This window comes from Panthera tigris, chromosome B3 (assembly GCF_018350195.1).
Source record: "Panthera tigris isolate Pti1 chromosome B3, P.tigris_Pti1_mat1.1, whole genome shotgun sequence".
NCBI classification, from domain to species: domain Eukaryota; kingdom Metazoa; phylum Chordata; class Mammalia; order Carnivora; family Felidae; genus Panthera; species Panthera tigris.
Window position 1 is genome coordinate 1536604 of NC_056665.1, and position 25825 is coordinate 1562428.

The 25825-nt window shown below is 54.0% G+C and overlaps 1 protein-coding gene and 1 long non-coding RNA gene across 3 annotated transcripts in view; one reads left to right on the top strand and one right to left on the bottom strand.

Moving 5' to 3' along the window:
* Positions 1–132: 132 nt before the first annotated feature.
* On the bottom strand, positions 133–22473 carry LOC102968450. The gene is made up of 3 exons (XR_006218324.1): positions 22127–22473; positions 11900–12011; positions 133–178 (listed from the first exon to the last, which is right to left on the bottom strand). It is a non-coding gene; the product is annotated as an uncharacterized LOC102968450 (long non-coding RNA).
* A 129-nt stretch (positions 22474–22602) lies between these two features.
* The window catches only part of ZFAND6 (zinc finger AN1-type containing 6), a 74551-nt gene continuing 71328 nt past the window's right edge, over positions 22603–25825 (top strand). For both annotated transcript variants that reach the window (XM_042987893.1, XM_042987894.1), the window contains exon 1: positions 22603–22802. The gene's annotated coding sequence lies outside the window, so the exon portion shown is untranslated. The remainder of the gene's footprint in view (positions 22803–25825) is intronic.

The following is a 25825-nucleotide window of genomic DNA, read 5'->3' on the forward strand; positions in this document are numbered from 1 at the left end:
TGGAGGCTCAGTCAGTTGGGCATTTGACTCTTGCTTCCCGTTTAGGTCATGACCCCAGGGGCATGGGATTGGGCCCCACGTTGCTCCGCACTGACCTTGAAGCCTGCTTGGGATCGTCTCTCTCTCTGTCTGCTCCTCTCCTCTGCTCACGTGTGTTCTCTCTCTCTCTCTCTCTCAACTAAAAAAATAAAAATAAAAATAAATAAAAAGATCCCTGCGTTCAAATCCTGACTCTCCTGTGACATACATGTGCAAACTGGGGCAAGTCGTTTAACCTCTCGAGTTACCGATTTTCTCATCTATAAAACACCGTGTGAACCGGCAAGCAGCAGGCCGCATCTCGGGAGCGAGCGCCCGTGAACGTGAGAGCGTGCTGAGGCCGTGCCTGGGTTCCGTGGGCCAGAGTGCCGTGGGGACGCAGGTTGCTGCACTGGGAGGGCGTCACCGACGTCACCCATTTGGTGCCATCGCTCTAGGTAAGTGGGTGTTGTAACTGTCATCATAATGACAGGAGTCTTCTGGGGTGGCCTTGAGACCGCGGAGCTCTGGGGGCGCCCCGGGGGCTCAGTCGGTTGAGCGTCCCGACTCTTGATTTCGGCTCAGGTCGTGATCTCACAGTTTGTGAGTTCGAGCCCCATGTCCGGCTCTGTACTGACAGCGTGGAGCCTGCTTGGGATTCTCTCTCTAACCCCCCTTTCCCTCCCCCATGCTCTCTTGCTCTCTCTCAAAAATGAATAAACTTAAAAAAAAAAAAAAGACTACAGAACTCTGTCGTTAAAGAAGAACAAGAAAGTCACCATGAAAGACACCACAGCTTGAAGAAAAGACGGATTTATCTTCTTGGACTAGGAGTTGATTTCCCAAAGGGCAAACCCCCAGGCAGGGCCTTTGGGCGGGGAGGGGTGGGGGGGAGACCAGGAACAGAGGTGCACAGGCAGCTCCTTCCCTGCCTTGTGAGCTCCTAGTCCCTACTCATGTGCGGAGGCTCCAGACCACGCTGTCTTCCAGCACGGTGACACAGACTCCCAGAGCCACCCTGTCCCCTCCCATGGCTGCAAACGCCTCCAGGGGAGGCTCTGGCCCAAGTCTCCCAAGCTCAGGGCCTCCAACTGGGCCTCCAGCTGCTACCGTATACTTACTCTTGGTCTGTCCGCTCACAAGCAACAGAAAACACCGCTGGCAAATGTACGCAGAAAAACTTTATTTAGAAAGGTATTAAGTAGGGGTGCCTGGGTGGCTCAGTCGGTTGAGCGTCTGACTTTGGCTCAGGCCATGATCTCACGGTTCATGAGTTTGAGCCTCGAATAGGGCTCTGTGCTGACAGCTCAGAGCCTGGAGCCTGTTTCAGATTCTGTGCCTCCCTCTCTCTCTCTGTCCCTCCCCCACTCATTCTCTGTCCCCCCTCTCTCTCTCTCTTAAAAATAAATAAACATTAAAAAATAAAAAGATATTAAGTAGGGGCGCCTGGGTGGCTCAGTCGGTTAAGCATCCACCTTTGGCTCACGTCATGATCTCGCGGTTCGTGGGTTTGAGTCCCGTGTCAGGTCTCTGCTGTCCAGGCAGAACCTGCCTTGGGATTCTGTGTCTCCCCCTCTCTCTCTCAAAAATAAACAAACATTAATAATAATAAAAACAGGGGCGCCTGGGTGGCGCAGTCGGTTAAGCGTCTGACTTCAGCCAGGTCACGATCTCGCGGTCCGTGAGTTCGAGCCCCGCGTCGGGCTCTGGGCTGACGGCTCGGAGCCTGGAGCCTGTTTCCGATTCTGTGTCTCCCTCTCTCTCTGCCCCTCCCCTGTTCATGCTCTGTCTCTCTCTGTCCCAAAAAATAAATTAAAAAAAAACTTAAAAAAAAAAAAATTTTAATAATAATAAAAACAAAAAAATAAACTTCTTTAAAAAAAAAAGGCGGTAAGTAGCTCTCAGAGACTCCAGAAGGACAAGCAGACCACACAGCAGAGAACGGTGTCCAAGATCACAGCACAGAACCACCACCAGGGGACCCAGGCACGGTCTCAGGGCCACTGGATAGCGGGCGGGTGGACGCTGCAGCCAGGAGAGCCGCCACCACGGCCTCGGGCGCAGCCTCCCTCACTGGATGGGCTCCGCTGGGCTGCTGGTCAGGGTCCCCGTTGAAGTGTGGGGGTGGCACGCCTGAGTGTCAGAGCCTTGGTCCGGTGTCTGTGCTCCAGACTCCAGGAAGCCTGAGAAAGCAAGTCTGGACCTCTGGCTGTATGGTGTGAGGTAGGCTCTCCTCACGGGTGGTCCTCTGGGGCCGAGAAGCCGGTGAGTGCTCTCCTGTCTCTTCCCCTCAGCTCTGAGGCCCAAGGAGATGGTGGAACCACAAGATGCGAGGACCCTGGGTCCCTAAACCTCTGTGTCAGCACGTCATCAGGCTGAACAGGAAGACGGGTACCGGACTATCACAGGGACCGAAGAGAATGTTTTAAATAAAAGCTCGTATTGCGTTAGGCCGCTGGTCTGGTGGAGTTTCTCTCTCAGGGAAGCTAGTATTATCCTAACTTTCGCAGTGGCCAAAAAGAATTTAAAATGCCCACTTTGTCGCCTCAGCAGGTACCTCCAATTTGGCAGGACATCTTTGTCCCACACCTCCAAACCTGTTCTTTTATTTTTTCCATTTTCATTTTTTTACCGTTTATTTATTTTATTTTTGAGAGAGGGAGAGAGCACGTGAGCGGGGAGGGGCAGAGAGACAGGGAGGCAGAGACTCCCAAGCAGGCTCTGCACTGTCAGCAGAGAGCACAACGCGGGGCTCGACCCACACACTGTGAGATCAGGACCTGAGCCAAAACCAAGAGTTGGACACTTAACTGGCTGGGCCGCCCAGGCACCTCTCTTTCTTACTTTCAGTCTCCCTGGCCTTCAGTCAGAACCCTGGTTGTCACCTTGTGTTCCTCCCTCTGCATTGCTCCTGACATGCAACCACAGGCCAAATCCTGCAGATTCCTTCCTGTCAATCCTCTCCTCAACTTTCCCACTTCTACTACTCTGGCTTATACATTGATCCTCACCTCCTTCCTTCCCTGACTCCTGGATCAGTCCCCTAATTGGTCCCTGCCTTCACTATGCCTCAGTTCCAGTTCATCCAACTAACCATCCATCCATCCACCCACCCACCCACCTATCCATCCTTCCATCCACCCACTTATCCATCCATCCATCCATCCACCCACCCACCCACCTGTCCATCCTTCTACTCACTCATCCATCCATCCATCCATCCATCCATCCATCCATCCTTCCTTCCATCCATCCACCTACCCACCTATCCATCCATCCATCCATCCACCCACCCACCCACCTATCCATCCTTCCATCCATCCATCCTTCCATCCACCCACTTATCCATCCATCCATCCATCCACCCACCCACCCACCTGTCCATCCTTCTACCCACTCACCTATCCATCCATCCACCCATCCATCCATCCTTTCATCTACCCACTTATCCATCCTTCCTTCCACTCATCTATCCATCCATCCTTCCATCCACCCACTCATCCATCCATCCATCCATCCATCCATCCATCCATCCACTTATTTATCCATCCATCCATCCATCCATCCATCCATCCATCCATCCATTCTTCCATCTACCCACTTATCCATCCATCCATCCATCCATCCATCCATCCATCCATCCATCCATTCATCCCTTTCATCTACCCACCTATCCATCCTTCCTTCCATCCACCCACCCACCTATCCATCCTTCCACCCACTCATCCATCCATCCATCCATCCATCCATCCACCCACTTATGCATCCATCCATCCATCCATCCATCCATCCATCCTTCCTTCCTTCCATCCATCCACCTACCCACCTATCCATCCATCCATCCACCCACCCACCCACCTATCCATCCTTCCATCCACCCACTTATCCATCCATCCATCCATCCACCCACCCACCCACCTGTCCATCCTTCTACCCACTCACCTATCCATCCATCCACCCAACTATCCTTCCATCCACCCACTTATCCATCCATCCATCCATCCACCCATCCATCCATCCTTTCATCTACCCACTTACCCATCCTTCCTTCCACTCATCTATCCATCCATCCTTCTATCCACCCACTCATCCATCCATCCATCCATCCACCCACTTATTTATCCATCCATCCATCCATCCATCCATCCATTCTTCCATCTACCCACTTATCCATCCATCCATCCATCCATCCATCCATCCATCCATCCATTCATCCCTTTCATCTACCCACCTATCCATCCTTCCTTCCATCCACCCACCCACCTATCCATCCTTCCACCCACTCATCCATCCATCCATCCATCCATCCACCCACTTATGCATCCATCCATCCATCCATCCATCCATCCATCCATCCATCCATTCTTCCATCTACCCACTTATCCATCCATCCATCCATCCATCCATCCATCCATCCATCCATCCATTCTTCCATCTACCCACTTATCCATCCATCCATCCATCCATCCATTCTTCCATCTACCCACTTATCCATCCATCCATCCATCCATCTATCCATCCATCCATCCATCCATCCATCCATCCATCCATCCATTCATCCCTTTCATCTACCCACCTATCCATCCTTCCTTCCATCCACCCACCCACCTATCCATCCTTCCACCCACTCATCCATCCATCCATCCATCCATCCATCCATCCATCCATCTATCCATCCATCCGTCCTTCCATCTACCCACTTATCCATCCATCCATCCATCCAACCTCCATCCATCCATCCAATTTGTATTTATTAAACCATTACCATGTGGTTTGGTACCAGTTTCTACACAGGTGATTGGGAGGACCAACATTGGTGAAATAGTCCCACTAAGAAATACATAATTACAGGTGCTATGAAAGGAAAATGACAGGTTTTTATGAGAGCATCATAATGGGACCTTAAACTGGTCAAGGGGGCAGGGAATCCTCCGCCGAGGAGGTGACCTTTGAACTGAGGTCTAAAGGGTGGAGGCAGTAAACCAGGAAAGGGGTGGAGGGTGGGACCTCCAGGGAGCAGTGGGAGAGGGAGCAGTGAAGCAGGGAGGAGAGGGGCGCGTGTGGGAACCTAAAAGTCCAGTGTTGCACAGGACAAATCTTTTTCATCGTGTATTCCCAGGACTAGCACAGCATCTGGCACATAACGGGTGTTCGGATAGCCTGTGAATGAGCCAATGAATAAACGACTAAGGGAAAGGGTGGGCGAGGGGACAGGCGGACTAGGCATGAAGCCGTAATGCATGGCAGGGTCTACACGCCAGAAATAGGGCTGCAGCTTCCCTGACGCCCTCCCTGACTCCAGGCTTGCCGCGTCCAGCCCCGCTCCAGCCCCGGGGCCACAGTGCTTACGCCCAGCACAGCGCGCAGCACGCTGTGTATGACCGACCGCTTATTGTCCCACCCCTCGCCACGATGAGGTCCACAGGAACTTGTCTTGTTTGCCAAGGTGGCCCGCGGAGGAAGCACAGCATACAAATAATTCATGAGCTGGCAGGCACAGAAGGCAAACGGCAAGCATCAAAGTCGGCGGGGCAGGAGAGGGCGGAGTTGGGAGGAGTGAGCCGGCTGCCAGCGTCGGTGGGCGCGGAAGGGCTGAGAGCCAAGTGGAGCGCACACACGCCCGCGGCGCTGGTGAGTCACGGTGGCAGCCGAGCCCGGAGCCCGCAGAGGTGAGCAAGGACACAGGGGCAGAGGACCCAAGCAGGAGGAGCCGCAGGGCGGCTCCACGTCACGGCCACAGCATGCCGCCTGCTCAAGCTTCCGGCTAACACCTGTCCGGTCACGCCACGGCCCCACCCCTGGCACTTCACCGACACCCACTGTCCCCTGCATCGTGGCTCTGCACGTCTGTGTGTGTCTCTCTGTGCCGAGTGCCCCCGGGGCACAGGCACCCCTGCGGTGGGGGACTCCCCGTTCTAGAGCCTCTGCGCCCTGCCCAGTGCCGTGGGGAGCCCAGCGCTCCCTCAGTGGGGTGCAGCACGTGGGTGTTGGAGGGACGAACGGCCAGCAAGAAAGGGAGAGGGCACAGGACCCGGCGGGCAGGCCAGCTGGCGGGAGGGGGCCCTCAACAAACAGAACCTTTGCCGGAACTCTAGCAACACCAACCCCACGGATGACCGTGAGGCCGCTTCCTTGTCTGAAACCAGGCTTCCTGTGGTGTCTGTTCCGGTCCCCTGGTCCTGCCTTTTGCAGAATGACCAGCTGCACCGTCTCCGTCTGCCCTTCGGCCCCTGGTCCCTGCAACAGCGAGCCTGCATCTGTGTGCGTTCGCTCCGTAAACATTTACTGAGCGCCTCGGGTGTGCAAGATGCAAAGACACCAGACGGGAGATTCTGCAGGAGAATCCGGTGGGAAAGACGGTACGTGGTAAACACGTACAGTCACCGTGATAAGACGGCACCCAGGGGATTCTGGGAGCCCACACCCAAACCAAAACTGTGGAACAGTTGACCCTCAATGCCCTTCTGACTCCACTTCCTCCTGTGTAAGAGTGACCAATGAACCACCACTGGAGGAACTGGGGCAGAGATGCTACGAACTCTGCGTCCCCCAGGCAGCCAGCTGTGTGGTCCTTCAGAGCGGCTGGGAACAAACATGATCCCTGCAGCATTTGGACTCCAGGGGTCCCGCCTCGGGGCTTTGCCTTGGGGCCAGCAATTACTCCCTGGGTACACGGCCTCACTCGGTCCCTGGCCTCTCTGCATTCCCAGCTGCCCGAGGTCCTCAATCCTAGGGCCTCACCACTCTGTGCTGAGTGACCCCCTGTGCCCGTTTGCTGGGAGCGGCTCAGTCGTGGGTAACCCGGGACAGCTGGTCACCTACGGCCTGAGCCCTCTGCTGTACTGGCCGGGTCCTCACCCACACGCTTTCCTGGGCAGCTGGGCTGGCACGGGAGGAGCTCTGTGAATGGCGGCCTGCCGGCCCCAGCTGCCAGGATCCAGGCCATCAGACCTGCCACCTGCTGACTCAGCCACCCCTGGCCCGCCGAGGCCGTGCTCACGAAGGCAGACGGACAGCTCTGAGCTCACGGGCGAGGCACATCCCGCTGCTCCCGGGCATCATTCCACCCTCAGCAGCTAGCAGGGCACTTCGTGAGGAAGGGGCTCCACGATGAGGGAGCTGGCAGAGGTCCTGGGGTATAGTGTGAGCATGACACAGGCCATGCACCTCCTGTCTCTGGTCTCCTCTGCAGCCATTTGCACACAGGACTCCCAGGTCCCAACCGAGAACACCGTGTTGCCTGGAACCCGGTCCTCTCTCAATTTCCCACCCCATGGGGACTCTGGACGCTGCCCAGGCCCCTCGGCCAGGATCTGACAGCACGTCACCCCTGCCACCCCTTTGCTTCTTTCCTGCCGGGTTCCCCTGGCCCAGTGCTGTGTCCCCACCTCCCTGGCAGACCTCCATGTTCTGACCGCCCTGTCGCCAGGGTCTGAAGTCCTGCAGCGGGGGATCCTGCGTTACCCCACGCCTCCTCCGGGAAATCTGATGCTGACCTTCCCGACCCTCTGAGCCAGCAGCCCTGTGGGTTCTGCCCCCACCCGCACCCTGTAGCTTTGGGGTCAGTCCCAGCAGCCAGCTGATGAGGCAGGAGAAACGCTGATCTTTCCTTTCCTCCTTCCCGATCAGCACACTTGCCATCAGCGTGTCCTGGGGACCCAGAGGGCCTGACGAGGGGGTCAGAGGAGCAGGGGCCATTTGCAGACTCGCAACCTCACAGCTGGAAGGAACCGCCTGGGTCACTGAGCCCAGCCTCCCGTGGCCAGGAAAGGAATCTTGCCGCGCTCTGCACAGACATGAGCCCCTAGCCTTTGCTGAAATCTGGGATTTCACTCCCTTTCTGGCGTCTGGTTCCTGGCCGGGTCATGCCTGCTGGTGGGAAGGTCATCTCTTGGAAGGGAGCCCCTTGTCGTGTGTGCCACAGTCCGAGATTGGGACACCCCGATGCTGGTGAGCTTAGCGGGCATCGCTGGGGCTGGGGCAACAGCTCTCCGGAAGGAAGCGACCCTTCCCAGCTCCATCTGGCAGGCTCCCAACAGGGGGCTCGCTCAAATCAGGACAATGTGAGGAAGATCTGTTTAGGACTGTGGACCAAGTTGTGGGTGGGGTATGGGGGAACCACAGGGACAGAGCAGTGACCAGCATAAGGAGTGGTGCAGATCTTACAGGGCAGCCCTGGGCGACGCCGGTGGGGAACTGGAAAGAGGCGTCAGGCAGAGGGCGTCTGTGAGCACGGCCGAGGGGCTTTCATAGACACTCTCCACCCCCAGACTCCCAATGCCAGGCTGCGGTTGGGCGGGGGTGGGGTCTTCGGGGGTCGCTTCCTGGGGCCACCGCCGGTGAGTGCGGCGGGACACGAGGACTCGCAAAACTGAGAAGCTGGATTGGGTCATCGGATCTGAAGGTTGAGCTTAGGTCTAAGACACAGCAAAGGCGGAGGACGCAGGGTTCGGGCGGCTGCTGGCCTGGACCAGGAAGGCTAGGCCAAGCGCACAGATGCCCGGGAGGGTCCCGGCAAACGGAATCCGTGCCTGACATCTGCCGCAACGGTCCCGGCCTTCGACGTTTCCCAAGATGTCTTTGCGGCCCCGGACCCAGGGAGTGGGCCCCTCCTTCCTCTCCCTGCCAGGGAGCTCATTCTGTCTGACTGGACTCTACCTGACTCTACCTGACTGGACTCTATCTCCCTGTCGGTTCAGAAGGGTGACCCTGCCCCAAGCTGGTCCCGGTGGCCGGCGCTGCTCAGCTAAGGCTTCTTGGGGCCCGAGCCTTGTTCTCGGGGCCCACCCACATCCACGCTGCGAGTTTACGATCCAGGCTAGCACTTCCCCCAGTGCAGGTCACATAAAGAGATCTCGGGGTCTTGCTAAGGTGGCAATATGGAGCCAGTAGGGCCTGGAGGGTTGGAGGTGAGGCTTTAACCCAGGGTTCTCAAACGCTGGCCAAGCCAGACCACCCAGGCCCTCTCCTCTCTCTCGGGCCTGGGCCTCCGTGGGCCCGTGAAGTCTCCAGTGACTGTGGCACGCGGTCGCGGGCGTGGGGCCTGCCCACAGGTGCTCTGCTCCAGAGCTGTCCCAGGTGCTGCAGGCAGCCGCCCGACCACATTGGCTGCTTACCCCCTGCATTTGAGGCCCTGCCAAGGGCTCCTGGAGGGCTGGGCTTCCCTAAGGGCGGCTGTATGCTGTCAGACACAGCTGGAGTGGGGCTAGGTCAACCCCGAGAGTGACCAGAAGTCCTCGGCTGGGACACAAATGACCATGGGGCTCATCCTGGGCCAAGCTTTGAGGGAGTGATCCGTGCCCAGCGTGCGGAGCACAAGGCCAGGTCACGGCTCGTGAGCCCGTCCTGTGTAGCCTCGGTGACCCTGCCCTCCGCCTGGGGGTCTGCAGGTGCCTGCCTTGTCCATCCGTCCGCACACCGGGCCAGAGAAAGTCGCCAATGAGTCCCAGATGCTGCTCCCACCTGAAGCGGGCTGGTAAACCTCCTGCCACCTGGAAACCGTTATTACGATTCTCGCCCGAGGGGAGACCCTGGGGACGCTGAGGAGGAGACGGTGCCGAGGGTGGCCCGGGGGATCGTGGCCACGCACCCAACACCCCGTCTTCCCCAGCCCTCCGACCTCGCTGGGACGCACAGAAGAGCGCTGGGCTGCTCTGGGACCTGCCCTCATCAGAGCAATGGCACCTTCAGGACCGGGCAGCAGACCTGGGATGTGGCCGGGCTCCGTGTGACCTCACAGGGCTCCTACCGTGTCCCCACACTCCCAACCACGGGGCCCCTGCTGCAAAGCTCCAAGACCACACTGCCCAGAGCAGGGTCGGCAGACTCCAGTCCCCAGGCCACTAGAACGCAGTCAGGCTCACTCATGTACTTCAACGGTGCTCAGTGAGGGTGAGGGTATGTCTCCTCTCTGCCCCCCACCCAGGGGACATCCTGGATTGTCACGACCGACAGCTGCCATGGGCATCTGGAAGCTAGAGGCCAGGGAGGCTGCTAAACACCCTACAGTGCACAGGATGGCCTCACAACAAGGAGTATCCAGCCCAAAATGTCACCACTGCCCAGACTGAGATGTGTTTACATATTGTCTGTGGCAGAGGAATGGGGAGGGACGGAGACTGTACGACCCGCAAAGCCTAAAACATTTTCTATTTGGGCTTCATATTAGTCAGGGTTCTTCAGAGAAAGAGAGCCAATAGGGTGTATCTGTGTAGAGAGAGTGTGTGTGTGCAAGAAAGGTATTTTTTAAGAAATTGGCCTGTATGATCCTGGAGGCTGGTAAATCCAAAATCTGCAGGTGGGCTGGCAGGTTGTAGTGCCAGGGAAGAGCCTATGGTACAGTTCAAGTCCTAAGGCCATCGGCTGAAGAATTCCTTCCTGCCTGGAGGAGGTCAGTCTTTGTTCTACCTAGGCCTTCAACTGATTGGATGTGGCCCACCCACATTACTAAGGGCAATCTGCTCTACTCAAAGCATTTAAATGTTTAAATCCAAATATTCAAAGCAAGGAGCCCTGGGACCCAGCTGGGGGCCGGCCCCTGGTGGCACCCAATCCACTGCTGGGCTGTTAGTGTCTTCATCTTGAAAATGACCACCTTTGAGCACATCTAACTGTGCTATTAAGAAAACTTAAAAGATTATGCTTCCTTTTAGCACCAGAGTAATACTCATTCTTAACTGTAAACGTGGAAAATTCAGAAGAGGAAGAAAGATATTTAACATCCAATTTCCACTCAATTCTCGTTTTCCCCAGATTTTTCTCCATACACAAAGTTTTGCTTACTTTTACCAACCAGTGATCATACCATACAGTTTTGTTAGGTTTTTCTTTGTTCAACTTTTTGGTTTTTAGGAAATTCCCTTTCAGATTATAAAATACAAGGTCGGGGTGCCTGGGTGGCTCAGTCGGTTAAGCATCCGACTTAGGCTCAGGTCACGATCTCACTGTTTGTGGGTTCGAGCCCCGCATCGGGCTCTGTGCTGACAACTCGGAGCCTGGAGCCTGCTTCCGATTCTGTGTCTCCCTCTCTCTCTGCCCCTCCCCTGCTCACACTCTGCGTCTCTGTCTCAAAAATAAACATTTTTTTTTTTTAATTTGAAACTATTGCATTCTGGTATTTTTGAGCCCCACACTGAATGGCTGAGTGTCCCTGACTGTGTCCTTTCCAGCTTTAAGTATCACTACAGCAATTTGCTCATTTTAGAGGCAAGACACAGTGTCTCGCTGTTGTTTGACTCTGTGTTTGTTTGCTTACTCCCTGGGTGGGACGTGTTTACAACTTTACTTGCCAATTACGTTTGTGTGTTAATTGTCCTCCCTCATTACCTATTGCACAAGGCCGTGTGATTTTAGCCATGCCTGGGTTAGATCACAGGTATGACTACTGTTTACAGAGCATTTATCTTTGTGCCACGCTCTGCGTGAATTGTTTCTCATTTAATCAACTCAGTGAAGACGACAGTACGATCCCCACTCGAAAGAGAAGGAATCGAGCCCGGCCAGCTTCGACAACTTGCCCCGGATCCCTGGCCTGGTCCCCCCAGAGGAGCCATCAGCTGTGCCCGGCGCCAACCGCACAGTCTTCTAACCACCGGCGGTGTGGCCACAAGTCACAAGGCTCTCGTGTGACCGCACCACTCCGTGATTCAGTGCCCGGCCCATTCGTCTGACAAACATTTATCGGAGGCCAGCATGTACGTGTCTGCTACCCAGGCATTGGTGGGGTCGCCAGGTGCCACCGATAAGCCCCACGCCAGTGGTGCCGAGGGCAGGCTGTGCTCCGGGCTGATAAGGGCAGGAGGGGAAGGCTGTTACCAGAACCGAGACGGGGAGAGCTGAACGCAAGAGGCCACGATGACAGGCCTTCCATAGACGCTCTCACCTCCGTGACCCAGCAGGGCTGATCTCAGGAACAAGTGACCAGGCCTCAGGGTCCTTCTCGCTCCCGTCTCCTGCCAGTGTTTCCCACACCTGGACGCTCCTGGGGGCGGTCCCTGTGGGACAAACAGGAAACACTCAGCACCCGCCTCCGTTAGTATCGGCTTCTGGAGATGGCTGGGCAGCCCCCGTCTTACTCACTAAGTGGCCCCTAATGAGGTCTCTTGGCCCCAGGCCCAGGCAAGACAGGTCACTGACGCCTGTGAGCCCTTTGGGAGGAAACAGGTTCTGGGCGCCTGGGGGGCTCAGTCGGTTCAGCTTCCAACTCTTGATTTTGGCTCAGGTCATGATCCCAGGGTCATGGGATAGAGCCCCGTGTTGGGCTCTGCACTGACAGTGCAGAGCCTGCTTGGAATGCTCTCTCTCTCACTCTCTCTCTCTGTCCCTCCCCTGTTCACAGGCACGCACGCTCTCTCAAAATAAGTAAATAAACATTAAAAAAAAAAACAGGTTCTAATGAGCGTCTCAGGGGTTACAGAGAGGTTTTCTTTTTCAATACAATTTTAAGTTTAGAGTACTTTTAGATTGATAGAGAAGACATGAAAACAGTGCAGAGAGATCCTATCTACTCCACGCCCACCCTCCCCTGTTGGTAACATCTTACGGAACATGCGTCACGATCCATGAATCAATACGGACACAGACACTGTTACTAACTGCACTTCATACCTGATCCAGATTTCCTTGGTTCTGAGCCACTGTCCCTTATCTGTTCCAAAAGCCCGGCCTGGATACCTCGTTGTGTGTGTCCCCCAGACACTTTCTCAGACTGAAATGGGGTAAAAGAAGGGATACTCTGAAAATACAAACGAGAGGAGCTCTTGGGGGAGAGACAGAGCCGGCGTGGAAATCAGTGCGGGACCTGCGCACCACAAGGCACCGCTGGCCTTGGAGGGAAGTTTCTTCTGTAACTTCTGTATCAGAGAGAGAACAAGAGGACACGCCCACTGGGCAGATTCAGGAGAAGGGGGAAATGTCCTAAGGACACCAGTAGGAAGTAGAGAATTAAGGTCAAGTATTTAAATCAATTAGCTATAAAAAAGAGTAGAACTGATAAATAGAAGATGTATATTTTTACTTTTTTCTACTTCCTAGTGTTTCGCAATATAGACTTTTTTTTTAAGTTTATTTACTTTGGGGGAGAGAGAGAGAGAGAGACAGAGAGGGAGGGAGAGACAGAATGAGTGGGGGGAGGGGCACAGAGAGAGAGAGGGAGGGAGAGACAGAATGAGTGGGGGAGGGGCACAGAGAGAGAGAGGGAGGGAGAGACAGAATGAGTGGGGGAGGGGCAGAGAGAGAGAGAGAGAGAGAGAGAGAGAGAAAGAGAGAGAGAGGGAGAGATGGACTTCCAAGCCGGCTCTGCACCATCAGCACAGAGCCCGATGCGGGGCTGGAACCCACGAACCGTGAGATCGTGACCTGAGCTGAAATTAAGCATCAGACGCTTAACCAATGGAGCCATCCAGGTTGCCCCAAGATGGTGCATTTTTAAAATGAAAATGAAACCAGACAATCGTTTGAACTCTGGGGCTGTAGCCTGGTAATTACCATTAGAATAAAGGCAAGGGTACACAGACGGGTTAGGAGAGTTCTAGGTGCAGAGAATGGCCCACGTCCGCTGTCACAGTGCTTGTTGGGACGTGGACTGGATGGGGCAAGTGGGACGTCCCCTGAGAGGCTGCCTGAGGCAGCATTCCTGCCCTGATGTGGTTATCACATCAGGCCCGCCTTGCATCTCAGAAGGCTGCTTTGGTCACGAGATTCATTTCTCAAGGCAGACTCACATTAGCCAAGGACACAAGCCTGATGTATAAATCCAAGTACCCAATTTATAAATTAAAAATGAGAAATACAGCTGAGGCCAGAAAACAGTCCAATCATATTAACTTGTAACAAAGAAATTTTGTTATGCTCAATAAATTGAGCATCGAATAATCAAAGTAGCCTTGTAAAGAATATAAACTAGATGTGATGTAACATAAATATAAACAGTCTTTTATTTTTTATTTTAGAGAGAGAGAGAGAGAGAGAGAGCATGCAAGCAGGGGAAGGGCAGAGGGAGAGAGGGAGGGAGGGAAGGAGAGAGAGAATTCCAAGCAGGCTCCACGCGGTCAGCACAGAGCTGGAAGTGTGGCTCGATCCCACGACCCTGGAATCATGACCTGGGCTGAAACCAAGAATCGGATGCTCCACTGACCGAGCCACCAGGTGCCCCACACTCTCATCTCACAGTCAGAACGGCCTTGCCAGCTGGACCCGCGAGGACGAAATCTAGCAGCTGACAACTGCCTGTCCCCTGGGACTCCTAGCTGTGGAGTTCAGGGGCACAGGCCTGTGGCCCACAGACGGGGCGTGGGAGGTGCGGGAATTTTCTACCCCAGACGGAAAAGCCTCGCGTACGGTCAACGCAGTTTTCTAGGGAGAGAATCTACAGCTGCCCTCAGGCCCTCAGAGAGGCCCATCGACTAGAGTCAGTGACCCCAAGCTGAGCACGGCTCCACCGCGGTCCTCAGGAGTGAGGTCTGCGATTCTCAGTGACCTTACCCCCTAGCTCAGGAGGCGGCGGGACTCACGGTGCAGACGTACACCCGCACATTTGAAAATCTCAATGAGGGGCGCCTGGGTGGCTCAGTCGGTTGAGCGTCTGACTTCGGCTCAGGTCATGATCTCACAGTCTGTGAGTTTGAGCCCCGCGTTGGGCTCTGTGCTGACAGCTCAGAGCCTGGAGCCTGTTTCAGTCTGTGTCTCCCTCTCTCTCTGACCCTCCCCTGTTCATGCTCTGTCTCTCCCTGTCTCAAAAATAAATAAAATGTTAAAAAAAATTTAAAAAAAAAAAAAAGAAAATCTCAATGAAACAGGCCATTTTTCAATTAAAAAAGTTATCAAAACTGATGAAACTTGGAGCGAGAAGCCTGACCAGTGAGTCACGGAGAGGCGGAGAAAGTTCCCACGAACGCCATTGGAAAGTCCAAATATGAAGACTGCGCATCCTGGAGAAGGAAGGACGCCAGGAGCACACTCACCGTCCGGGTGGCCCTCGGGCGTGGGCGAGGTGATGGGTGCTCCTGCCCCATCAGCTCCCAGCAGGTGGACCTTGGGCCCCAGGGGTGGTGGGGGGAGAGGTGGGACCTGCTGCCTCAGTTTCCCCAAGGGCATCCTCCCTGCTGCTGCTGGGAGGGGAGTGTCTGAACGCCAGCCCATCACCGGGCAGACTGGCCCCTTCCTGTCTGCAGAGGGGAGAGAGGAGAGCCAACGTGGGTAAGACAGGACCACGGTGGGCACGGCCGGCCAAGACTCCTCTGCCCGTGCTCTCTCTCGGGGGGGTAAGCATCCTCTGGCCCAAGAGAGCCGCCCAGCTCAGCACAGAAGGGAGCGTGTGCCACGGCCGGACGGCGTTTACAATCATTTAATGCAAGCCAACTTGACACCGATGATGAACTGGGCTAGGTCGGGTAGATAAAGGTGAAAAGAAAAAGGCAGTGTCAGTAAGCCTACTCATCTGCTATCGTATGACTACAGATCAGACGAAGGGGATCTTAGTGGGGTCTTGACAGATGCGGAAAACACAGACGTACATTCGACAGCCGTTTCTCATGAACACTACGGAGACACATAAAAGTTATTTCCTTGGCATCATTGTTTTAAAAAAGTGTTTATTCCCAAGAAATCAGCATTTGTCAGAAATTAGTCCAGTGTCAGATATGGTCAATATTATTTAATTTGGCTTGGACAAATCTGGCTACAAATTGTAAGACATAAAAAGGATACAAATTAGAAAGGAAGAGGGAAAGTATTATTTTGGTTAACAAAGCAACCAACTGAAAAATTATTAGAGTATTGCAAAATAAATTTTAATGTTTATTTGAGAGAGAGAGAGAGAGAGAGAGAGAGAGAGAGTTAGTGGGGGAGGGGCAGAGAGAGAGGGAGACACAGAATCTGAAACAGGCTCCAGGCTCTGAGCTGTCAGCACAGAGCCCCACGTGGGGCTCAAACTCACAAACCGTGATCATGACCTGAGCCCCCCCACCAGGCACCCCTATTAAAGAGTATTTTAAAAAGATCAGTTAAGTGCTTAGATATAAAATAAGATATATAGAATTAAGTACCAATTATATCATCAATGACCTGTTTGAAAATATAAGAAAAAAACTGACAATTTATCCCCAGTATCAACAAAGCATTATATAAATGAGTGAATCATTAAGGAGAAATACGACGATTGTGTGCATTTCTCTTTAATATTTCACTCACTAATATAAAATTAAGGAAACAAAATCTGTTGGGAGCCTTTTTTTAAGCCAAATAAATGAAAAAAGAAACCCCCTCAGACCTCTCAATGGGCCGTCCAAACTCTATGAAGATACACATTCCTCTCCCTGCTCCCCCAAACCCTTATAGGCATATGTAATCCCAGTTAAAATCCCGGCAGGATTGTTTCTTTAAAAAAAAAAAAAAGTTTATTTGTATTTATTTTGAGAGAGAGAGAAAGAGAGACAGAGGAAGGGAGGGAGGGGGAGGGGCAGAGAGAGAGACTCCCAAGCAGACTCCACGCTGTCAGCACAGAGCCTGACTCGAGGTTTGAACCCACATGGTGAGATCATGACCTGAGCTGAAATCAAGAGTCAGATGCTTAACTGACCGAGCCAGCCAGGTACCCCTGGCAGGATTATGTCTTGGAAATTGGCAAAATGATTCCAAAGTTAACCTGAAGACATGAACAGATCAGAACTTCTAGGAAAATTCAGAAGAAAAAGAGCCATAGTGGATGGAAAGACAGATCCCACTGGACACTGAACCTTGTTCTGAGCCGATGCGGGTAACCTATCGCGGGGCTTCGACAAAGCCGGAACCGGCGCTGGGGCAGAATAAGAGACCTGACATCTGTTATGCACAAAAAGTTAATACATGATAAAGGAGGCCTCAAGCAGAACCCGGAGGAAGGGGAGGATTGGACAGCTGGCAGGGTCCTTCATTAGCGATCTGCATATGGATCAATTTACAACCTTCAATTCGTTCTGATATGAAATGAAAAAACCCCGAACTTCAGAAAAATACCTTTCTGGCTTAACAAGAAGGCAAACATACAGACTGATGAATCTCAACTTAAGGAGGGTAAGTGTTACTGCAGACGGAGGGACAGAGTGTGTGAAAACACGTAAGGGAGGAGTCCGGACTTTGCCTAAAGGAGTCAAGAAGGCCTTCAGCATGTAGCATGCCTTTACAGCGGGTTTTGAGGGATGAGTAGGAGTTTGGTAGGGATAAGCCGAGAGTACCTACACGAGAGTAAGGTCATAAAAGGGCTGGAAAATGGATGTAATGAACGTTCATGGATGGGCAGAAGCACGTCCGAGTCAGGGAGTTGCGGCCTGGGCAAGTTGGAACAGCCTGGGTGGTTCTTCAAGTGTGATCCATGGACCCCAGGGGTCCCTGAAACAGTCTGAGGGGGTCTGTGACATCAAAACTGTTTTTACTATAATGCTAAGTCATGATTTGCCTTTTTCTTATGAGCGTACAATAGAGTTTTCCAGAGGCTACGTGATGTGTGGTATTGCATCAGAGAGAATGCAGAAACAAATGAGAATCAGGCTGCCTTTTGTTAAGCCAAATGTTAGAGATGTTCACAGTGGCGCCTGGGTGGCTCAGTCCGTTAAGCATCTGACTTCGGCTCAGGTCAGGATCTCACAGTTCATGAGTTGAAGCCCCATGTGGGGCTCTGTGCTGACAGCTCGGAGCCTGGAGCCTGCTTCAGATTCTGTGTCTCCCTCTCTCTCTCTCCCCTCTCCCGCTGATACTCTCTCTCTCCCAAAAATAAATAAACATTAAAAAAAAAATTTAAAGAGATACACACAAACGTAACACGGTGTCACTCTTTTTACTGACTCGTATTCTGGAAAACATAGCTAATTTCCATCTGAAATTTATTTTTATTTTTACGTTTTTAGAGACAGAGAGAGAAAGTGTGTGAGCGAGAAAGAAGCAGAGGGAGAGAGAATCTCAAGCAGTCTCCATGCCCAGTGTGGGGCCCAATGTGGGGCTCAATCCCATGACCCTGGGGCATGACCTGAGCCAAAATCAGGAGTCAGACGCTCAAGGGACTGTGCTACCCAGGCGACGCCAACGTGAATAACATCTAAACGAGTTGTTATTACTATTTTTTAAATAAACCAATATTTATTTTTTAAAGTGTCTTATTTTCAATTTCTAATACAATAAACATTTGTAGATATAACCAACATAAAAGTTATTTGGGGTCCTCAATAAATTTTTTTTAAGTTTATTCATTTTTTAAGAGAGAAAGAGAGGGGTGGGACAGAGGGAGAGAGTCCCCAGCAGGCTCCACGCTCAATGCCGAGCCTGACTCGGGGCTCGATCCCATGACCCTGAGGCCATGACCGGAGCTGAAATCAAGAGTTGGACACTCAACCGACTGAGCCACCCAGTGGTCTTCAATAATTTTTGGGTGTGAGAGGGTCCTGAGCCTAAAACGTTTCAGAACCTTTGGTTTAGACTCTGATGAAAAGTCACGAGAAGAGACATCCTGCTAACACAAGTCTCTGAGAAGTTTTCCTGGGGGTACTTCCTCCCCACTGCCCGGAGCCTCCGACTCTCGTCTGGCCCTGGCGCGTCCCCCACTGAGGCGACAAGGAGGCAGGCCCTTGGAGACAGCATTGAAAAGGTAGGCTGCTGGTGGATTAACACAAAGTCTTTGCGAGTCCCTTGCTTTAAAAAGTAGGGTCTCTTTCCCTACTCCTTGAATCTGAGTCTTGTGACCCTCTGTGATCAGCAGAATACGGCAGAAGTGGCATTCAAGCTCACACCCTTTGTATCTCCAAAACCTCCACACTATGAAACGCCCGTGAAACCAGAGACCCAACGGGACAGGTGCACAGCTCAGCGGTCTCCAGCAAGAGCCCGGGGCGGGGGACAGCAGGACTGCCCGGTCCAGCCACGGAATCATGAGAAAGAGTCAATTGTTGTCTCAAGCCACTAAGTTGGGGATGGTTCTTACAGAGCCATAGACCTCTGATGGAGTTGGGAACCAAGGAGGTTCCCAACTCAAACGAGGGTTCGTATTTTATCTCCTACAAACACAGCCAGGGCTCTCACTTCACCACGATTGACATTCGGGGCTGACGGTTCTCTGCAGGGCGTCACTGGGTGACAGCCACACCCCCTCCCCCAGGTGTAACCACCGAAAATGTCTCCAGACATTGCCAAATGTCCCCTGGGGAACAAAACCACCCCTGGCTTAGAACCACTGTTGTAGGCATAACTGTTCTGAGAATAACCCCCCCCCCCCCGGGGGCTTATTAGACCCAGATGCACAGGTTCATCCCCTAGAGATTCCGATTCACGGTGTCTGGGTCACGGCCCTGCAACCCCAATCTTTTAAATGCTGCGGGTACTCTTACTGGAAGAGTTCGAGACCTGTGCCAGGAGGAATGCGGAACCCGCAGAGGTTTGACCTGCTCAATTTGTGTTTCAGGGAGAGCCTTCTGGAAACAGCTGGAGGGCCATCAGGGTGGGGCCTAGAAGAGAGAATAGGACTGGAGGCTACTGCTTAAGTTCAGGCCAGAAATAATAAGGGGGTGTACAGGGCAGTGGGTAGGGGGGTACATTTCAGAAATATTTCTAAGGCCAAATCCGTGAAATCTGTGACTAATTTGATGTTGCGGAGAGAAGGACTCAAGAAAAGGATAAGGCAAAATGAAAAGCTTCGACGCTTCAAATGATATCATCAAGCAAGTGAAAAGACAAACCACAAATGAGAGAAAATATTTGCGAATTATGTATCTGATAAGGCACTTGTGTTCGGAATAACGTAAAGAACCCTCACAACCCCAAATAAAAGACGAATAACCCGATTTCAAAATGAACAAAGGATGTGAATAGACATGTCTCCAAAGAGGATCCACACGTGGCCAATAAGCACATGAAAAGACACTCAACGCCATCAGCAATCAGACAAATGCAAGTCACGACCACAAGACGCTGGTCCTCACTGGGGTGGGCTATATATAACCCAGGAGACAGACGGGCAGCAGTGTGGCCAAGGGTGTGCAGGCACTGAACCCTCACTCCTTGCCCCTGCAGACGTGACACAGCGCATCCCTTCTGGATGACAGTGTTACCAATTCCTCAAGGGATCAAAACAGAAGCACCACAACGGCCCAGTAATTCCAGTCCTAGGTACGTACCCAAGAGAAGTGGAAACCTGTGTGCCCACAAACACCTGTAGACAAGTGTTCACAGCAGCGGTATCCTACCCGGGTCACCTGCCTCGAGGCCCGTGTGCCCAACCGTTCTCAGTCTGGAATGCTCTTCCCCTAGGTGATTTTCGTAGGTCACCCCCCTTACCGCTTACAATTCTGTTCAGACCCCACCTCCTCAGTGACGCCTATGCTGACGGCCTGTTTAATACAACCTGCCTCTCCATCCTCAACCCCGCTCTACGTTTTCTTGTCTCTACCTCTTACCATCTTTAAAAAAATTTTTTTTTACATTTTTATTTAGTTTTGATAGACAGAGAGAGAGAGCACACGTGGGGGAAGGGCAGAGAGAGAAGGAGACACAGAATCCGAAGCAGGCTCCAGGCTCTGAGCTGTCAGCACAGAGCCTGACGCGGGGCTTGAACCCACGAACCGCGAGATCACGACCTGAGCCGAAGTCAGACGCTTAACTGACTGAGCCACCCAGGTGCCCCACCATCATTTTTTTTTTTTAATGTTTTAACTATTTTAGAGAGAGAGAGAGACAGAACATAAAAGGGGGAGGTGCAGAAGGAAAGGGAGACACAGAATCCAAAGCAGGCTCCAGGCTCTGAGCTGTCAGCACAGAGCCCGACGCGGGGCTCGAACCCGCGAACCGCGAGGTCGTGACCTGAGCCGAAATTGTACGCTCCCAGGTGCCCCTCTTACCACCTTCTAACAACACAAAACGTACGACTGTTTTGCTTGTATCCCCTCCGTTAGAAAGAAAAATCTTTGTTTTGTTCACTGATGTTCCCCAAACTACTGGAAAATTGAGACCCAGGGAGTTATGGGTATGGCTCAACATCACCGAGTCAAAAATGTGTCTGAGTGGGGACGTGAACCGTGGCCAAGACCCTAAATTCTTTGCATACAGTTCTCCAATGGCAGGAGGGCAGTGAAGAAGCCGAAAGAAAACCAGGCTGCAAAATCAGTCCTGGTTCCAGCAGAATCCACCAGATGGTTGCAATCCACCATTTCCCTTTCTATAGTTCTTTTCGCTCTGTTATGGCTTCCCGTTTCCCACCAAGTAAAGCGAAATACTCAATTTGGCTTCTGGGACTTTCTCCGATATAACCTGGTCTCCATTATCAGAGACGACACTCTTGGCCAAAATCCCCTTCTCATGGGTTCGCCTAAGGTTTGTGTTTTTAAAATTGAACGTGAATGCCCACCCGATGAATACCTTTAGGCCCCGGGCAAGCTCCCTGCAGGTTACCGCCGTGCCCATCCATTCTAGCGCTGACACCAGCCTCCGCTTGACGTGGGACAGACATTCCTTACTTCGCCCTGAAGCATCGGTCACCTCACAACTCGTCACCCTGTCCTTCAACTCCCGATTGGATCTTCCCGCCTCTTTAGGAGAGCAGGAAAACGCTGCTTTGGGATCCCAGCATGGCCAAGCCCTATGCACTCTGCAGTGCGCAAAGCCAATGCAGGCCACCTCCTCCTTGAAGCCTTTCTGGCCTGCATCTTCTCAATGGTTAACCACTTCTTATCCCCGAGTCCTGCTGCAGGAGGCCTAACCTTTGCACGGCCAGCCCCGCGAAGATCTGACTCCCCAAAGTGAGACCCCACTGGGGCGAAGACAGTGAGGTACTCACTTCAAGCTTTACATCGTAAACAGCACCAAAAAGCTCAGCAATCCTGATACCTAGGATTCTGATACTGTAGTTTTGAACATCAACAGTAACGCAAAAAGCTCGCGGAGAATAAAACATCAGATCTGAAAATAGAACCCTCCAGCCTCCGCCGGTCGGCCCCACCCTCCGTCAAGGTGGGGCTGAAGGCCCTGGAGCTGTGATCTCGGGCCTCCCGCGGGGCTGCCCGGGAGCCTGGGGTCCGGGACAGTGCGGGGGCGGCTTGCACCGCTCCGCTGGGCGGGGTCTCGGGAGGGCGCGTGTGTCCCCGTGTGCACGTACTTGGGCCTTCGTGTGCAAGCGCGTCGAGTCTCGCTCCCCTCAGCGCGCCGGCGCCCCCAGACTTCGGACCCTGCGCTCGCGGGGCTGAGGGCACGCGGTTGCACGCGGGCCCGGCTCCGCGTCCCCTCGGGCCCAACTGGCAGGTGGAGCACACACTTCCCAGCGCCGCGGGCGGGGGCAGAACGGACCTCCCCCACACAGAGGGGGCCGCCGCCGGCCCCCGGCCCCCTCACTCTCCATCCTCGCCGGCGCGCCGGCAGCCGCCGGAGCCGAGTCCAGGAAGCGCCCGCCGGGCGGTGAGGGCGGGGGAGCGGCTCCGCGCGGGGCGCCGGCCAATCGCCTGGCGCCGCGGGCCCCAGCCCCGCCTCCGGCGCGCCAGGCCCCGCCCCCCGCGCGCTCGCCCCGCGGCCCCTCCCGGCCGGTAATAATTAGGCGGCGGGCGGGGCGCCGCGTCAGCGCCGGGCGCCGGCCAATCGCGGAGCTCGGGCCCGCGGCCGCGTCACAGGCCGAACAACCAAACAGAAAAGTTTAATAAACAGCGGACGGAGGGCCGGCGGCGGCGGCGGCGGGGCCGGAGCGAGCAGGAGTTCGGCGGCCTCACCTGTCCCCACTCTCCGGCGGCGACCGGCGACCGGCGGCGGCGGGCAGCGCGGCAGGCGGGGAAGGCCGCCGCCAGGTGAGCGGCGCGGCGGGGCCCGGGGGGCCGGGGGGGCCGGGGCCGCTCCCTTCCCCCACCGGCTGAGGCGCGGCCGCGGCGCTCCCGGGCGGGCGGAAGCGAGGGCGGGGGGCGGGCCGGGGGCTGCGCTCGCGGACCCCCGGCCCGGTAGCTAGCAGTTGGCGAGCGGCGGTCCTGGGGTCCCGGGGACGCGGGCCTCCACCTGCTGCGGCCCCGGGGCGGGGGTCCCGCCTGTCACGGCGCGGGCGGGGGGCGGGGGTCCCGAGCGCCCCTCCCCCGCAGCGGCGTGTCGGGGCGTGCGGGGGGGCCGGGCAGGGGCGCCGTGTGACACCCCGGGGGCGCCGGGGTCGGTGGGGTGGGGAGGGGTGGGGCGGGGGGACGCGGTTAGTGACCGTAGGGCCGCCGTCCGCAGCTTCCGGGGGGAAGCGCTCCGTTCCTGCAAAATGGGCACATCTGACTTTACCCAGCCGGCTGCCTCCACTTTTTTCCGTCGGCCTTTTACGGTGGAAGGAAGGCAGCGGGCGGGGAGCGGGGTGCCGGCGGCCAGCGTGGGACTGGAGGGGCTATTGTCTGGGCTTCGGTGACCATTTCCTGGGCGTGCGGGTCTGTCCCAGCTGCTCGCAGCCTCCCCGTCCCGCGTGGACGCCTCTCCGCACAGCAGTTAACGCTCAGGAAAGCCGTCTTCCGAAAAGCAAAGGGGGAAAAAAAAAGTATCGAAAGACATAGTTGCTGTCGCAGAAGAACGCACAGCCCCGCAGCGTATAAAGAGAAAAACAGAGTGAAAATCCTGGACTTGTCGCTCCCAAACCAGAAACCGGAATAAAACTTGGATCTGCCCCTGGGTTTCTTATCTGCTCTGTTCCCCCTCCCCCTTACGTAGGTCATCAATCCAGTCCAGTCAACTGGGTGTTTATCATTCCCCTGTTTTTTCCACCACGCACAGGTGTGTGTTCAAGCAGTGGGTTGTCCAGATTGCTTCTTTTTTAAAAAAAAAAATTGTTTTAATGTTTATTTTTGAGAGGGAGACAGAGCGTGAGCGGGGGAGGGGCAGAGAGAGGGAGACACAGAATCCCAAGCAGGCTCCAGGCTCCCGGCTGTCAGCACAGAGCCCGACCCGGGGCTCGAACCCATGAACCAGGAGATCATGACCTGAGCCAAAGTCGGACGCTTAACTGACTGAGCCCCCAGGCGCCCCTCCAATAGATATTCCTTTTTTTTTTTAAATTTTTTTTAATCTTTATTTATTTTTGGAAGAGAGACAGAGCGTGAGCAGGGGAGGAGCAGAGAGAGAGGGAGACCCAGAATCGGAAGCAGGCTCCAGGCTCCGAGCTGTCAGCACAGAGCCCGACGCTGGGCTGGAGCTCACAAACGGCGGGATCGTGACCTGAGCCAAAGCTACACGCTTAATGGACTGAGCCCCCCGGGCGCCCCCAGATTGCAAAAGAGCCGGTGGCCATCTATCACTTCTTCGCTGTACGATACTGTGTTCATCTCGAGTAGGGTTAGGCACTTGGAAATATTTTGCACCGTGCTTTGCTATCAGCAGCCGTGTTCTTGGGAGCATTTCTTGTTTTCTGGCTCCTGGCGCACGAGCGCCAGACATTCTCTGGAGTGAACGATGCAGGTAGCTTGCGTTAGGGAGTCTTAGGTGGTCAGGAGGAAAATAGGTGTGTTTTAATGGGAGATTCGCAGCCGTAGCGATTGGCCAATAGGTTTTGAACAGGTGCAGGAGGAACGGAGATTCCCGGCAAGGTGCCTGTAAGGACGCTTTTCCTTTGAAACCACACTGCGAAGTCGGGCACCGTTTGCTCGCTACTTTGTCAACGCAGAAGTAAATACGCTAGAAAAAAAAACACTTGATGGCGTGTGAAATGAAGCACTCTGTCCCACCCCGCTTTGTGTAATCTCTGGCAAATTCCTTAAACCTTCTCTTTTTCCGTAGCATACTCCTGGAAGAGAAACCTGTCCTCAGTTTACCCTCCTAGCTTTGCAGACTTCGGGTAAGGGAAGCACCTGTCAGATGGCAGAGCCTCGCTTTACGGGAGAGGATTGGGACCCGGGTGCTCTCCTGTGGGCTCACACCGTGTGTGTCCTGTGGAACGTTTTTGGAGAAGGATGTGTGCTCGCTGTTAGGATAAGTTCACCACACATTTGAGTACCTTTGAGTCCCTTATCCCCGGCCCTGCGGGCACCCCAAGGTGTGCCCTCCAGAGCTGTGTGCCGCGCATCACGCCCCCGGCAGTGCGCTCAGGGGTAGGGGGCTATTCGGTTCCGGAAAATGGCGAGTGCGAGTAATAGGCGTTTATAGTAGCTTCGAGTAACTTGACTTCAAGGACCCAGTAGAGGGGGTGTGTGGTAGTTGGCCAGCATGTGTAGTTTGCAGAGAGCAGGGTGCGCTTTCTTGGTAGGGCTGTTACACCCTACCAAAAACGCATGTATCCTTAAAAGCTTTAAAAAGGCCTCCTTTTTGTGTTAAGGGCAACGTGTGTTTTCCCCCCAAACTTTCAGAAGAAATAGAAAGTTACAAAGAATAGATAACTGTTGTTAACATTTTGGCCAGTGTACCCCCAGCCTTTTCGGTCGTGGACATTCTGGACGGTTGAGAGTGGAATCGTAAACCACACTAGACTGCCTCTCCCTTCACAACTCCCCCCAAAGACCATCTGTCTCCGCACCTCCGTTGTACACAGGATGCCACCAGTAGTCATCCGCGTGGTCCCCTTGCCCCAGTGTCCGCTCTCCTGTAGTCTGGGCGCTGCTCCTGTGGACGGCAGTAATTTAAATGTGTACATCAGAGGCTCGGCACCCTCTGATGACTCTCCATACACAAAATAAAATTGAAACTTTTTACTGTGGCACCTAGACCCTAGAGCAGTAATGTCCAATGGGAATATAACGGGAGCCACATAAGTAATTTGAAATTTCCTGATAGCCGTGTTAAAAAAAGAAACAGGTGAGATATAATTTGCTAAACGCAAAATATTAGGATTTCTGTAAGTAATTAGCATAAGAAGTTATCGAGA